Consider the following 15,437-nt stretch of genomic DNA (forward strand, 5'->3'; position numbering starts at 1 on the left):
ATACAGATCTATAGAGATAGATCGAAAAGATTGCTTGGTCTCACCCAGTCCACATACATTGATACCATCGTGAAGCGGTTCTCGATTGATGAGTCCAAGAGAGGACATCTACCAATGTGTCATGACGTGTCCCTATCCAAGTCTATGTCTCCCAAGACTGATGCAGAGATAGCGGCGATGACAAGCATTCCTTATGCATCTACGATTGGTAGCATCATGTATGAGATGATATCTACACGTCCTGACGTGGCTTTCGCACTAAGTGTATTGAGTAGATATCAATCGAACCCTGGTCTTCCACATTGGAAAGCTGTGAAAGACATCCTCAAGTATTTGAGAAGGACCAATAAGTTGTTCTTGGTCTATGGGGTGGAGAACAGAAATTGGAAGGCTATACCGACTCTAGCTTCCAAAGCGATATCGATGACTCGAAGTCAACCTCTGGATTCATATTCATGCTCAATGGTGCTGCTGTCTCTTGGAAGAGTTCCAAGCAAGGCAGTACAGCGGATTCCACCACTGAGGCCGAATATATTGCTGCATCAGATGCAGCAAAGGAGGCTGTTTGGATAAAGAATTTCGTCCAAGAATTGAACGTCATTCCTAATACATTTGCTCCTGTCCCGGTGTTGTGTGACAACACGGGAGCTATAGCTCAAGCAAAGGAGCCAAGGTCTCATCAGAAGTCCAAACATGTATTGAGAAAGTACCACATCCTCCGAGAGATTGTGGAAAGAGGAGATGTATCGATTGACAAAGTCGGCTCCGCAGATAATGTTGCTGATCCACTAACTAAGCCTTTACCTGGACCATTATTCGAGAAGCATCGCGAATCGATTGGTTTGAAGCATATGGGTAGTTGGCTCTAGTGCAAGTGGGAGATTGTTAGAGTAGGTGCCCGTCGAGCCAAGTGTTGGCCGAGTGTTCACAATGAAACTCTATGAATAAACAATCTTTATTTTAATAATATTTGAAATTATTATTTTGGCACATTTTTATCTGAATGCCCATGCTAGTTGCATAGATAAAGCCCTTGAATATACAAATAGTAGAAAGAATATGAGATGCTCATATGATGAGTATCATGAAACTCATATTTGGAATACTGTATATTCTAAACAGTTCCTAGTCGATTCAGCTGCCGCTAAGAAGGATATAGGCCGCTCGAGTTCCAGACTAATATCTGCGATGTGAGTACCATGTTTCATTGGTAGGGGACATTGTGATGTCCGAGCATGCAGATAGATGCTCCTGGTAGAGTGCACTGAACAACCCTCCAAAAAGAACTTTCCAAGTGGTTCTCACTTATCGAGTAGAAACGTCCTAGTTTATGGTTGTACACCTTTAGTCCTTATGACCCGGGACAACATTGAGACTCTATGTGCTAGAATTACACTTTGACTTGTTTACCGACTCTCATTGGGTCATCAGGTGGCAGGGTTGGGTGTTATGTAGAAACATATATGAGTCGATGCATTGTAGTCGGGGATTCACCGCTTACCTTCGGGTATGGATATCCTATGTGTATGTAGTATGAAATCTCTAATCAGAGTATGGTGGTAATTATGAAATGTGTTTCATAGATTACACCATCGATGCAACTATGACATGACACATAGTATCGATTCATTGACAACTCTCGATAAACCAATGGTTGTCGAATCGGTCGGGATATATGAGTTGAAGGGACCGTACTGTACGCTAACCATAATTGAATGGTTCTTGCAGGCACTATCATTTGATACCTAGGGAATCATGTAAGTGATGCTGCTAGGCATTTAACATGATTGGTTGGGTACTATCAGACTTGAGTTCTGACATTCTTGTTATCAAGGAGTTGATAAGTAAGAATGGAGCAATTGGGATATGCTCGAATAAGGACATGTTTAGTCCGAATCACATGGAGATGTGAACCCACGGCTAGTTGTATCAATGAACCATTGAGGGCCACACAAGTGCTAGCTTTCTAGATCCCGTTGAGAAGTAAAATAGTTCAAAGTGTTGAACGGCTTATAAATGAGTTTATAAGCGTAAAGAAAAATAGAAGTATGACTTCTATGAGAGAAATGTAATTTTTAATTTATGAATGTGTTCCTAAATTAAAAGTAGGCCAAGTGAATAATGTATTTTAAAATTGTGATTTTCATAAACATTATTATGGACTAAATTAAATTAATTCAAGTGTTGAATTAATTAAACACTAGTAGGCCTAGTAGAGTCCAAATAATTAAATTAATTCAAGTGTTGAATTAATTAAATAGCATTGGGCATTGTAGAGACTAATTGAAAATAATTATTTAACTAGTGGGCTTGAGTAAAATCAAGTAAAGTTTAATTGGGCTCAAATATGTTTGAGACAATTAAATTAAAAAGGTCCATGGGCCCTTTGTAAATGTTATAAGCCCACTAGGTTTTGCATGCTTGGGAGGTGAAGAGTTGTGGAATACTTTTTCATTAAAAAATTGTTTGGCATGCAAAAAGTGATTCTACCTTTTCCCACAACCAAGACAAGTCATCATGCCCTTCATTCTAGCATGCTTTGACCGAAATTAGGAGACTAATTCTCTCAAAAATTTTCTCTCATTGTGTTCTTCAATTGTTGGAGAAAACACTCTCTTCTCTTTGAAAAATCCTTTTATTTTTCTAAAGCAAAATAAAAGGGGTTCTAGCTAGTTGGTGGTGGGCCTAATTTTGAAGGAAAGAAGCTTGTAGATTGTCTTGTCCATACAATAGCTAAGGTGTTTACATCTTAGTTGGAGCCATCATCAACCTCAAGAGGTTGATAGGTATAATTTCTTAACACCCTATGTATGACATGTGTTTGTTTTCGTATTTGCTACATACTATTGCATTGTGGTGTTCGAATTTTTGCCCCTAAAATTATTTTGAAACTTCCGTTGCGCATTCGAGCACCTTAAATCGATTCCTTTTACTAATCATGCTTTACCGGGGTGGAGAAGTCCTCGGACACATTCTCCGGCTTTCAAACCCGTTCATAATTGGTCACAAGACAATTTGCATAACTAAAAAAAAAAACAAAACATTTTTTTTTGCAGGTCGAACATACTTTTATAGAGTTGAGGGCTTCGTTGGATCCCTCTTAGGCGACTGCAGCACAAACTAACACATTTTTTTCTAGAAAATCTTGCGCTCGGGGCTAATATCTTACCGCTCGAGCGCGCCCGTCCAGAAGGCCTGGCGCTCGGGTGGTAACATCTTACCGCTCGAGCGCCACCCAGCTAAGGGGTTCCCAACAAAGCCTGCAACTCAATATACCTCAAAAAAACACATTTAGAATACATTTTTGACACAGTTTGAGCAGTCACACGAGAATGATCATAACTCACTTATATCTTGTTCGAAAATTACGAATGTACTGTCGAATCAAATATATCAAAATGTACTACGTTTTATATTTTGAAAGCTTTTCCAGAAAAACGATCGCAAATTTTCAGGATTCGAAATGACAGCAGATTCGGTTTTTGAGATCTAAAAGTTGTTCCAAAATCATTCCAAACACAATCGCACAAATTTTGGATAACATGAACGGATTTTTACACACAATATGCATCAAATATTTATTATGACAAGATCGATGCAGAAAAATGAAAGAATATACATGTCTTTGCGTTAAAATGCACGAAGATAACGAATACCTACGCGGTGGATTACGGGGGATTACCGGGATACGCTTGCCGCAAGTTTTCTTGCTCGAAACAGAATGTGAATCTTCAGGAATTGCAAGGAATGGTGTCTGCTTGAAAGAAGGCTCAAGAACCCTAGCCTTGCCCCTTCAAATTTAACGTGTGTGTGTGTGTTTTTTTTTTTTGTGCGCATGAGTGTGTAATAGTTTAGGTTAAAAAAATTGCTTATTTAACTAATTAAGGACTAAGGACATGCTTAGTTAAATAATTATTGATAAAATAATACTAATTTAATTATTTAATCACACTCAAAGATTTAATAAAATAATTAAGTACTAAATTTTCAAGATTAAAATTCCCAAATTCAAATTAGTATTTTTGAAAATCGTAAAATTTTAAAATCACCTAATAAATTAAATTAGGCTTTAAAATGTTTTAAATTTCATAAATCATTTAAAATATCAATTTTCTTGACTTGAAATAAAATACCACATTATTCGTACATCACCTAAATCGTCTCCAGTCTCATATCCCGATCTTGTATCGAATATTTACCTGAAACATAAAACTCAAGAAAACGTTTTAACGTGCATCAAATAAACATGTAATAATTTAAAATAATACAAATCATAAATCATCCATCGATAAAAAAATCATTTTAAAAAATTAAATAAATAATATAACAATTTAATAAATGCATAGGTTTACGTGTACTGATTTTTAGGCTCTACATAAGTGCCCTCTCTTTTATCTCTTGTTTTTGCACTCTGCTATTGTTGATGGTCTTGGTTTGTATTTATAGCAGCAATGCGACCGTACATAAGACTAATCACATGTGATCGTTGCATCTTGAATGTGTTCCTTGAAATTTGTGTCTCGACTTTTTCGAAAGCCATTCTGGAATATTTTGTCTTTAAACTTTGCTGCAATGTCTATTATTAAACTATTGATAGTACAATTGTTTTTATTTAATGTGTGCAGCTGGATTCCACCTATGATAAGCTTGTCGTGTTATGCAAACTGATTGATTCCAAACTGAAGCTTTTAACTGGTCAGTTGAACTGGTCTTGAACTGGTTTAGTGAAATTTAGAGTCAAAAATTATGTTTAAACCTTAACCTAATACACATGTATATAAGCATAGGGCTCATTAATTAAAATAAATATTTAATGAGCTTAATTAATTAATTATTCTAGTCCAACTAGTTTAATTAATTAGTTGATCTTTTAAAGTCCAATTAAGAACTTTAATAATATGTATGTTAGTCTTGTACTGCTACACGTCCATTATACATATACACATTACATTTAATTTAAATATTTTATAAATTCAAAATTTGAATTTAATATTTAAATTATAAATTCAACTCCTTGAATTTATCACCTCCAAAATTTAATATTCATAAATTCAACTCCTTGAATTTATTTCTCAATGTTTTTTTTTTTATAAATTCAACTCCTTGAATTTATTATCTCAATGTTCTATATAAATCCAACTCCTTAAATTTATTATCTCAGCGGGGACAGAATAATCTAGTACTTGTGTGACCCTCAATGGTTCAGGGATACAGTTAGCCGTTGATTCACAACTATTTGTGATTCAGGACATAATCCTTTATTCGGGCTTACCCTAATTTACCTTATTCCATGTATCAAAAATTGATCATGAGAATGTTAGAAATCATATCTCTGATTAAACCCATCGAATCATGGTAAGAGTGTAGAGCCCAAAATCAGTACACGTAAATCTCATGCATTTATGTAATTATAATACTATTTAATTAAGTTTAAAATGATTTTTATAGATGCATGATTTATTAAATTGCATTATTTTAATCAATTATGTTTATGTGATGCACGTTAAAATGTTTTCTCGAATTTCATGTTTCAGACGATTATTCGATGCGGGATCGAAGAAAAGAGACCAGCGACGATTTTGGCAATTTTAAAAATGTGGTATTTTATTTTAAATTAGGATTGGGACATTTTAAATGATTTATTAAGTTTTTAGCATTTTGAAGCCTAATTTAATTTACTAGGTGATTTTAAGATTTTAAAACTTTTAAATTTTAGCAATTGTGTATTTTATTTTGTTAATTAGAGAATTTTGTAAAGTTAGTGTATATTTTGATTAAGGATTTTGTAAAAGTTAGAGTGGACTTACTTCTTAATTAAAATTTTAACCCTGAATTAAGCAATTATATTCCCCTAATTACACTTAACTCACGTGCACACACATTTACACACATACCCCTACAGGTTAAACACACAACACACACATACACATTTCATTTTCATATTTTTAGAGGAAAATCTAAGGTTCTTGGTGCTCTCCTGATATGAATCCACGTATGAATAAAAAGCAAACACGATTAAATATGAATCGCGCCTTCAATTTAATAACGAACAAGGAATTCGTGTTGTCCCGATCTTTTGAATCAAGTATGGATTTGTGATATTCATCTCTAAGTTGTAAAACCTAGCAACAATTATTCACGATTAAAAACAATTGAGAAACAGACGAACCTTCAAAGAACTTGTCCTTGACAATCCGTATGAAATCAATCGACAAATGCCACAAGAATAAATCCTTGATAAGTTTGATTTTTTATTAACACAAAGCGAAGCTTTGAAAAAGTTTGAGAAAAAATCTCAAAGTTTGATAAACTATCAATAATAATGTGTATTGTGTGTTAATTTTCGTCCCTCATATATTTAGACATCAAAAAGGATAACAATATCTAGTTACCAAACAAATCAAAATGTTAAAGAAGTAAACTTTCTCGCCAAGCCGCCTAGTACACGGACCCCGTGTAGAGGTCCGGAAGGGGGTCCGTGTAGACTCGATCTTTGCAGAAAACATAGGACACGGACCCCGTGTATAGGTCCGTGCTCGGGTCCGTGTAGACTCTGGATTTCTTCATTCTTGGGTGTGATGTACACGGACCCCGTGTACAGGTCCGTGCTCGGGTCCGTGTAGCCTCGGTCGTTCAAAAATATGCTTGAATAATATTCCTTTGGTTCCCGAACTCACTCCCATGCATCACGAACCCTTTGGCATTTTGATCATTGTACGTAAGTCCTCTTTGATAGCTCATAAGCCCATTCAATGCTTCTTTGAACCTCTTCAGACGTCCCCTCGTGATTGGTCCCTCTGGCAACTCTAACGGATCCCATGCTTTCCCTGGAGCTTGACCACCTGTGTTCGCATCACCCTACCCTTCTTGAAAAGGATTTGTCCTCAAATCTTGTTCATCACCAACATCAAACAACGACAAATCACTAACATTAAAAGTGGAACTCACGTTGTACTCACCTGGTAGATCGAGTTTGTAGGCGTTGTTTCTAGAACTTGAAATGGTCCATCGCCCCTAGGTAATAGCTTTGAACGTCGCTTCTCAGGGAACCTTTCCTTTCTCAACTGTAGCCACACCCAATCACCTTTTTCAAAGACCACCCTTTTCTTCCCCTTGTTGGCTTGCTTGGTGTATTGCTCATTTTTCTTGTCTATGTTGGCCTTGAGCTTCTCATGCAAACTCCTAACAAATTCCGTCTTCTTGCCATCCATGTTTATCCTTTCATTCACAGGTAAAGACATCAAATCCAATGGAGTTAAAGGATTAAAACCATACACAATCTCAAATGGCGAATAACTAGTAGTAGAATGCATGTTATGATTATAAGCAAACTCAACAAATGGTAAAAATTCTTCCCAATTCTTTAAATTCTTTCTAATAACAGCACGTAATAAAGTTCCTAACGTCCTATTAACAACCTCAGTTTGTCCATCAGTTTGAGGATGACAAGTCGTAGAAAACAATAATTTAATGCCAAGTTTAGCCCATAACGTCTTCCAAAAATAACTCAAAAACTTAACATCACGATCAAAAACAATAGTCCTAGGCATGCCATGCAACCTAACGACTTCTCTAAAGAACAAATCCGCAATGTTAGATGCATCATCAGTTTTATGGCAAGCAATAAAATGTGCCATTTTAGAAAATCTATCAACAACAACAAATATTGAATCCCTCCCCTTCTTAGTCCTAGGCAAACCCAAAACAAAGTCCATAGAAATATCAACCCAAGGTTCACTAGGGACAGGAAGTTGTGTATACAATCCATGTGGTTGTGTTCTAGACTTAGCTTGCCTACACGTTATGCACTTATCACATACTCGCTCAACATCACGTTTCAAATGTGGCAAATAGAAATGTTCATGCAATGCACTTAAAGTTTTAGCCACACCAAAATGCCCCATCAAACCACCCCCATGTGCTTCCCTAACAAGTAATTCATGAATTGAAGATTTAGGAATGCACAACTTATCTTCTCTAAATAAGAAACCATGATGCAAATTTATTTTTTTTCATGTGGACCATGCATACATGTTTCAATTACTCCCTTAAAGTCCTCATCTATCACATATAACTCTTTCACATGCTCAAACCCCAAAATTTTTGCATCCAAGGTAGAGATTAGTACGTACCTACGTGATAGTGCGTCGGCCACTACATTTTCCTTACCTTGTTTGTACTTGATTATGTTGGAAAATGTCTCTATGAATGCCACCCACTTGGCATGCCGCTTGTTCAGCTTCTGTTGCCCCTTAAGGTGCTTTAAGAATTCATTATCTGTATGAATCACAAACTCTCTAGGCCTCAAGTAGTGCTGCCATGTCTCTAGCATCCTCACAAGTGCGTACAACTCCTTGTCATACGTCGGATGGTTCAGCGCTGCACCATTGAGCTTCTCACTAAAGTACGCCACTGGTCGTCCTCCTTGCATCAAAACTCCGCCAACACCTACACCTGAAGCATCACATTCAATTTCAAAAGTATTAGCAAAGTCAGGCAAAACAAGTAAGGATCATTAATTAATTTTTGCTTAATAATATTAAAGGACTTCTCTTGCTCCTCGCCCCAATGGAATGCAACGTTCTTTTTTATTACCGCCGTCATCGGTGCTGCCAGTGTGCTAAAATTCTTAACAAACCTCCTATAGAAGCTTGCTAGACCATGAAAACTTCGGACTTGACCAACAGTAATAGGCGTTGGCCAATCTCGAATAGCACTTCCTTGTCTTTATCCACTTGTATTCCCTGTGAGCTTACCACAAAACTAAGAAAGACAAGTTTGCTTGTAAAAAAATCACATTTCTTTAAGTTAGCATACAAATTTTCAGCATTTAGTGTGATTAGCACAAGTCTCAAGTGATTAACATGCTCATCCAAGTTTTTGCTATACACTAGGATATCATCAAAGTAAACCACAACAAATCTTCCTATGTATGCATGCAAAACATGGTTCATTAACCTCATAAAAGTGCTAGGAGCGTTAGTTAAGCCAAAATGAATGACCATCCACTCATATAACCCGTATTTGGTTTTAAAAGCAGTTTTCCACTCATCACCTTCTCTCATTCTAATTTGGTGATAACCACTCTTCAAATCAATTTTACTAAAAATACAAGCACCATGCAATTCATCTAACATATCATCTAGCGTAGGTATGGGATGCCTATACTTGATGGTTATATTATTAATTGCCCTACAATCTACACACATACGCCATGAGCCATCTTTCTTAGGAACTAGTAAAACAGGTACAGCACAAGGAGACATGGACTCACTCACAAAGCCCCTATCTAATAACTCACTTACCTGCCGTTGAAGCTCCTTAGTCTCCTCCGGATTGCTCCTATAAGCTGGACGATTCGGCAATGCACTCCCGGGTACAAAATCAATCTGGTGCTCAATCCCCCTCAATGGTGGTAGTCCTTGAGGTAGCTCCTCCGGAAATATATCATCGAACTCCTGCAAAAGTGAAACAACAATGCTCGGAAGGGATCCGGCTATATCACTTGTGTTAAAGAAGATTTTTTTATAAAGTATCAACACAAGTGGTTCATGTGTGTGCATCAATTGTTTCAACTCACCTTTTTGGGCCATATAGGTTTTCTTTTTGGCCTCTTTCCTCTCATTTTCTTTTCCATCATTTTCTTTTCTCTCTTTTTTCTTTTGTATGGCTATCTCACTCTTTTTATCACTCTTTTTTTCAGCCATCTCATTTTTATTTTCGTAGGCCACCTCACTTTTTAGTTCACTCTTTTTTTCGGCCTCATCTCTCTTCATTTTTTTCAATTGGTCCTCCAACACTTGCTTTGGGGACAAATGAAGTAATACAATAGATTCTTTCTTCAATACAAATGAATACTTATTCTTGAACCCATCATGTGTCAGTCGCCTATCATATTGCCACGGCCTACCCAACAAGATATGACAAGCATGCATGGGCACCACATCACACAAGACCTCATCCACATACTTCCCAATAGAAACTATATGGTTGAGGATGCTTTAATGTAGGCAAAGCCAACTTTTCTACCATCTCACTACTAGCTACATTGGTGCAACTCCCCCCATCTATGATTAGATTGCAAACCTTTTGATTTACAAAACACCTAGTGTGGAACAAGTTCTCCCTTTGGTTAGTATCCTCCTCCTTGACTTGGGCACTCATGATACGCCTAGTCACTTGTGCTTCACCTACAACCGCCCCATATCCTTCATCAGGATCCTCCAACGCATGAATCTCATCATCATCACCCTCGTCATCACCCTCACTTTGAGACTCATACTCACCATAGTCATTCAAAATCATCACCCTCTTATTAGGACATTGGCTAGCAATATGACCTAACCCTTGACTTTAGTATCTCTAGAACGATTAAGAGGAGTTTCAGATTTACCTTGCACTCCTTGTTTAGGCGTCTCCTGCTTAGTCTCAATCTTGGGTTTGGCCACCAATTTGCTTTCATCACGTTTTGCCCCATTTGGTCGCCAAGAAGTTGACGAACTCCCAGTTTGATTGGTGCGGCCAATTCCTCGCCTCTTGAGTTGTTGCTCCACTTTTATGGCCATTTGTACCATCTCGTCTAGATCCAAGTAGTGCCTAAGCTCCACTTGATCTTGAATCTCCCTGTTCAAACCACAAAGAAAATGTGCCATTGTCGCCTCACTATCCTCCTCGATATTCGCCCTAAGCATGACTACTTCCATCTTCTTATAGTAGTCCTCAACACTCTTAACTCCTTGCCTCAAGGTTTGGAGCCTCTTAAACATCTTCCTATAGTAGTGATTGGGCACAAACCTCTTCCTCATGACCCTCTTCATCTCATCCCAAGTTTCAATGGGTCTCTCATTATACCTCCTCCTAGTGGTCACTAATTGATCCCACCAAATGAGAGCATAGTCTAGGAATTCAACCACCGCCAACCTCACCTTCTTTTGTTCGGAGTAGTGGTGACATTCAAAAACAAACTCTACCCTCTTTTTCCATTCTAAATAAGCCTCCGGGTCAGATTTCCCATGGAACGAAGTAATTTTCATCTTAATACTACCCATGTTACCATCCTCCCTATTCCCATCATATCTACCCCATACAGCTTCTCTTCTTCCTCTTCCAAATCCTCTTCCTCTTCCATGCCTACTCCAATTCTCATTTTGGCTCTCTTCGTCTCCTCCCAAATCATATTCCTCATCTTCTTCTCCCCTACCCAAATCTTTAGACTTAGGCTTACCTCCACTAGTACTAACTTCAAGTTTATCCAACCTCTCATGTAAGGGCTCCAACTCGGTCCTCATCATCCTACTAAAATGATCGAATATTGCCTCCATCTGAACCTTTGACAATCCTTGGTTCGAATTATCTCCTACCTCACTCTCCATTTAATATCAGATTTGTACCTGCAAGAAAATGTTAGTAGAAAACAAAATATTCCTCACCCAAAGTCTCACGGTCACTCCAAAGAAAATTCGTTCGTCTCTCTTCTCTTATTTTTTTTTGCTCACAACAAATACTCAAGAGTCACTCCAAAGAAAATTCACTCGCACTCAAGTAATGTCACTCAAATTTGAGAGTTATCTTAAGGTGCTCAAGCTTTGTATTTGAGTATATCAAACAATCAAGTTTCAACTCGTGAACAATTGTGATCGACTCACTTTGATGCGTAGACAAGCTATTTGAATATATAAAATTTTTTTTTTTGACTGTGAGAGGCAATTGAAATATGACTCTCGGAAGCAAATAGAACAAGATACCAAAAAGAATTAATGGTGAATTTTCGGAATTTTTGTACTCTTTTTTTTCAGTAATACTCGAAAATTCTAAAAAAAAAAAGAAACACCAAATTTCGAGAATCACAAATTCACGAAAAAGATGAAGAACGATAGAACAGAAAGCAGATCTAAAAACGAACGAAGAAAAATATCACAGATCTGAAAATTTAAGAACAAGATACTTACTTGAATTCAATGAACCTAAGCTCTGATACCAAATGATATGAATCCACGTACGAATAAAAAGCAAATACGATTAAATATGAATCACACCCTCAATTTAATAACGAACAAGGAATTCGTGTTATCCCGATCTTTTGAGTCAAGTATGAGTTTGTGATATTCACCTCTAAGTTGTAAAACCTAGCAACAAATATGCACGATTAAAAACAATTGAGAAAAAGACGAATCTTCAAAGAACTTGTCCTTGACAATCCGTAAGAAATCAATCGACAAACGCCACAATAATTAATCTTTGATAATTTTGATTTTTGATGAACACAAAGCGAAGCTTTGAAAAATTTTGAGAGAAAATCTCAAAAGTTTGATAAACTATCAATAATAATGTGTATTGTGTGTTAATTTTTGTCCCTCATATCTTTAGACATCAAAAAGGATAACAATATCTAGTTACCAAACAAACCAAAACGCTAAAGAAGTAAACTTTCTCGCCAAGCCGCCTAGTACAAGGACCCCGTGTAGAGGTCCGGAAAGGGGTCCGTGTAGACTCGGTCTTTGCGGAAAACATAGGACACGAACCCCGTGTACAGGTCTGTGCTCGGGTCCGTGTAGACTCTGGATTTCTTCATTCTTGGACGTGATGTACACGGACCCCGTGTACAGGTCCGTGCTCGGGTCCGTGTAGCCTCGGTCCTTCAAAAATATGCTTGAATAATATTCCTTTGGTTCCCGAACTCACTCCCATGCATCACAAACCTTCGGCATTTTGCTCATTGCACGTAAGCCCTCCTTGATAGCGCATAAGCCCATTCAATGCTTCTTTGAACCTCTTCAGACGTCCCCTCGTGATTGGTCCCTCTGGCAACTCTAACGGATCTCATGCTTTCCCTGGAGCTTGACCACCCGTGTTCGCATCATCTCCAGTAGGCGCCATTTCTCTTCAAAAAAATTTCAGCATTTCACGTTGGGTTTTATTTGGGAAATCGTACCACGTTCGTCCCGGATCGACCCTAGCACTCGTTCCGCTTCGATATCGTCATTTCAAGCATTTTGAAAGAGAAAAGTATGTATAATCTTTTGTTTCTGCATCGATATTGTTTTATTATATGTTCTTATGTGTATTATGTGTAAAAATTCATGTATATTGTACAAAGTTTGAGCAAAAATTGGTTGGATCGATTTTGAAACGATTTTAGATCTAGAAACTCGAAATTTGATGTCATTTTAAATACTGCGACTTTTCGGTCGATTTTCTGGAAAAATTTTCAACATAAAAAAACGTAGAACTTTTTGATACTTTCGATTTGACAATAAATTCGAAATTTTTGGATAAGAAATGGGTGAGTTATGATCGTTTTTGTGGGCTGCTCAAGCTGCTATTTTCTGAAAAGGTGTTCTTGACATGTTCTTGAAGTTTTATTGTTGCAGGCTTCGTTGGGAATCGATGGGTGATCGCTACTGCATTTAAGTATGTTGAGTATGATGTTGGGATGGTTTTTGGTGTGTCGGTTTGCGTCGATAAGCACTTGATTGTATTAGAAGTTGTAGGATGCGTTTTGGTGTCAAAATGTCGTGTTTACGGGTTGTGTTGTGCTGTTTTGTGTGCGTCGTCATTTGGGAAGTTTGTATGGGTTTGAGTTAATGTCGTAGCATCCTTGGATGGATCTCGAGGCGTTGGTTCACGGTCTGTATGATCGAGTTAGGAGGAATAAGCCATAAGTGTAGTGTTTCTCCGTTGGTTTACAATTCCAGCATGTACACGGACCCTTAGCCGGACCCTGATACGGGGTCCGTGCCCTTGTTTCCTTCGAAATGTGAAATTCCAGCATCTACCGGACCCGTACCTGGACCCTTACACAGGGTCCGTGTCGTCCTAAAAAAATTTATTATTTTTTTAGGTATTGTTTTGGGGTTTGATGTCATGATTTAGTACGATGATTAAAAGAGGTCAAGTCCCGAGAGATTAGAACATCATAAGGAAATTTGTCATTTTGGGTATGAGTATGACTAATACGTCTAAGTTATGAAAGATAAGTGTTTGAACTCATGTAGTATGTGCAACAGTGGCCCCAAACGAGATTCAACGAATCCCTCAACGCCAAGTAAGTATGTTCGACGTGAAAAAAGAAAATATTTTAAGTTTTTGAGGTATGCTCAATGTCTTGTGACCAATTATGAACGGGTTTGGAAGCCGGAGAACGTGTCCGGGGACCTCTCCAACTATGATCGGGTTTTGAATTCGATGAACGTGGCCGAGGACCTCTCCACCCCGGTAAAGCATGACCGAGTTTAGATCAGGATTGAAAAGCGGTAAAGCATGACCAGGGACCAATCCACCCGGTAAAGTATGACCGGGGATCTCATATATGTGGAAGTGGATTTTCCCTGTCAGCCCAGTACTATGGTTTAGTCTGATCAGGCAAATTTATATATGTGTCACTTGCTTTAAAACATATCTCTACGCAAAATTATAAAGTTTATGCATGTTCAAGTATGTATGATGCAAGTATGTTTATGAAACGTTTTACGTTGATGGCACGTCTATGATTATGTTATTATGTTCAAGCTTCAAGTATGTACGCTCTACTTTAAAGATGCGCATGGTTTTATTACGTATTACTTTTATTCGTGTTGAGTCTTTAGACTCATTAGACTTGATCGATTCAGGTTAGAATGACTTTGAGGAGACGAGGGGTGGGGACCAATGAGCTGGCTTGGACTGTGCAGGAGGCTAATCCCGAGAACCGCCCATGTTTTTATAAATACTTTTATGCATGTTGTTTCAAATACACTGATTTCCATGAAGTGGTTTATGATGTTTAAACGATTATTACTTTTGGCAAACTTGGTTGTGGTTGTTTTTATTGCAAATGTTTTTAGACGAGCAAGTTATTTTAATGCAAATTTGAAAGTGTATTTTGTATTTAAGAAAATTTTAATTTTTCTGCAAATTTTAAAATAGTTAAAAGTATGGTACGTTACAAAGAGCATCTAGTAGTATCGTCCCATGATTCTCTAGGTATCATTGATAGTGCCTGTAAGAACAAGTCGATTATGATTAACGTACAGTACGGTCCCTTCATCTCATATACCCAAATCGAATGTGCAATCATTGGTTCACTGTGTAGCAATATGTTTTTGCACCTTGTCTCAACCTTCTCAATGGTTTTATTCAATTGATTAAGAAATTTGGTTGAAGAAGTTGGAGTTGATCACCAGGCTTTTCGTATGGATGATCAGTTGTAGAGTTCTGTCTTGTCATCAAAATGATTGAGTTGTGTACTATGAGTTCTAACTAAGAATGTGACGTCAGTTGGATCGAGATTGTACGACATGATTGTACAATTCAAAGTTTTCTAGTGTAATATTTTCAGTAATGAAAGAATGATAGACTTAGAGGATTTGTTTTCGAACATCCATAAACAAATCATTTGTTCTTACATTATCAGTTTCGCATGTATTTTTACACAATAATTTATTATTATTCAACAATTA

The sequence above is a fragment of the Primulina tabacum genome, chromosome 4, assembly GCF_025594145.1.
Source record: "Primulina tabacum isolate GXHZ01 chromosome 4, ASM2559414v2, whole genome shotgun sequence".
NCBI lineage: Eukaryota > Viridiplantae > Streptophyta > Magnoliopsida > Lamiales > Gesneriaceae > Primulina > Primulina tabacum.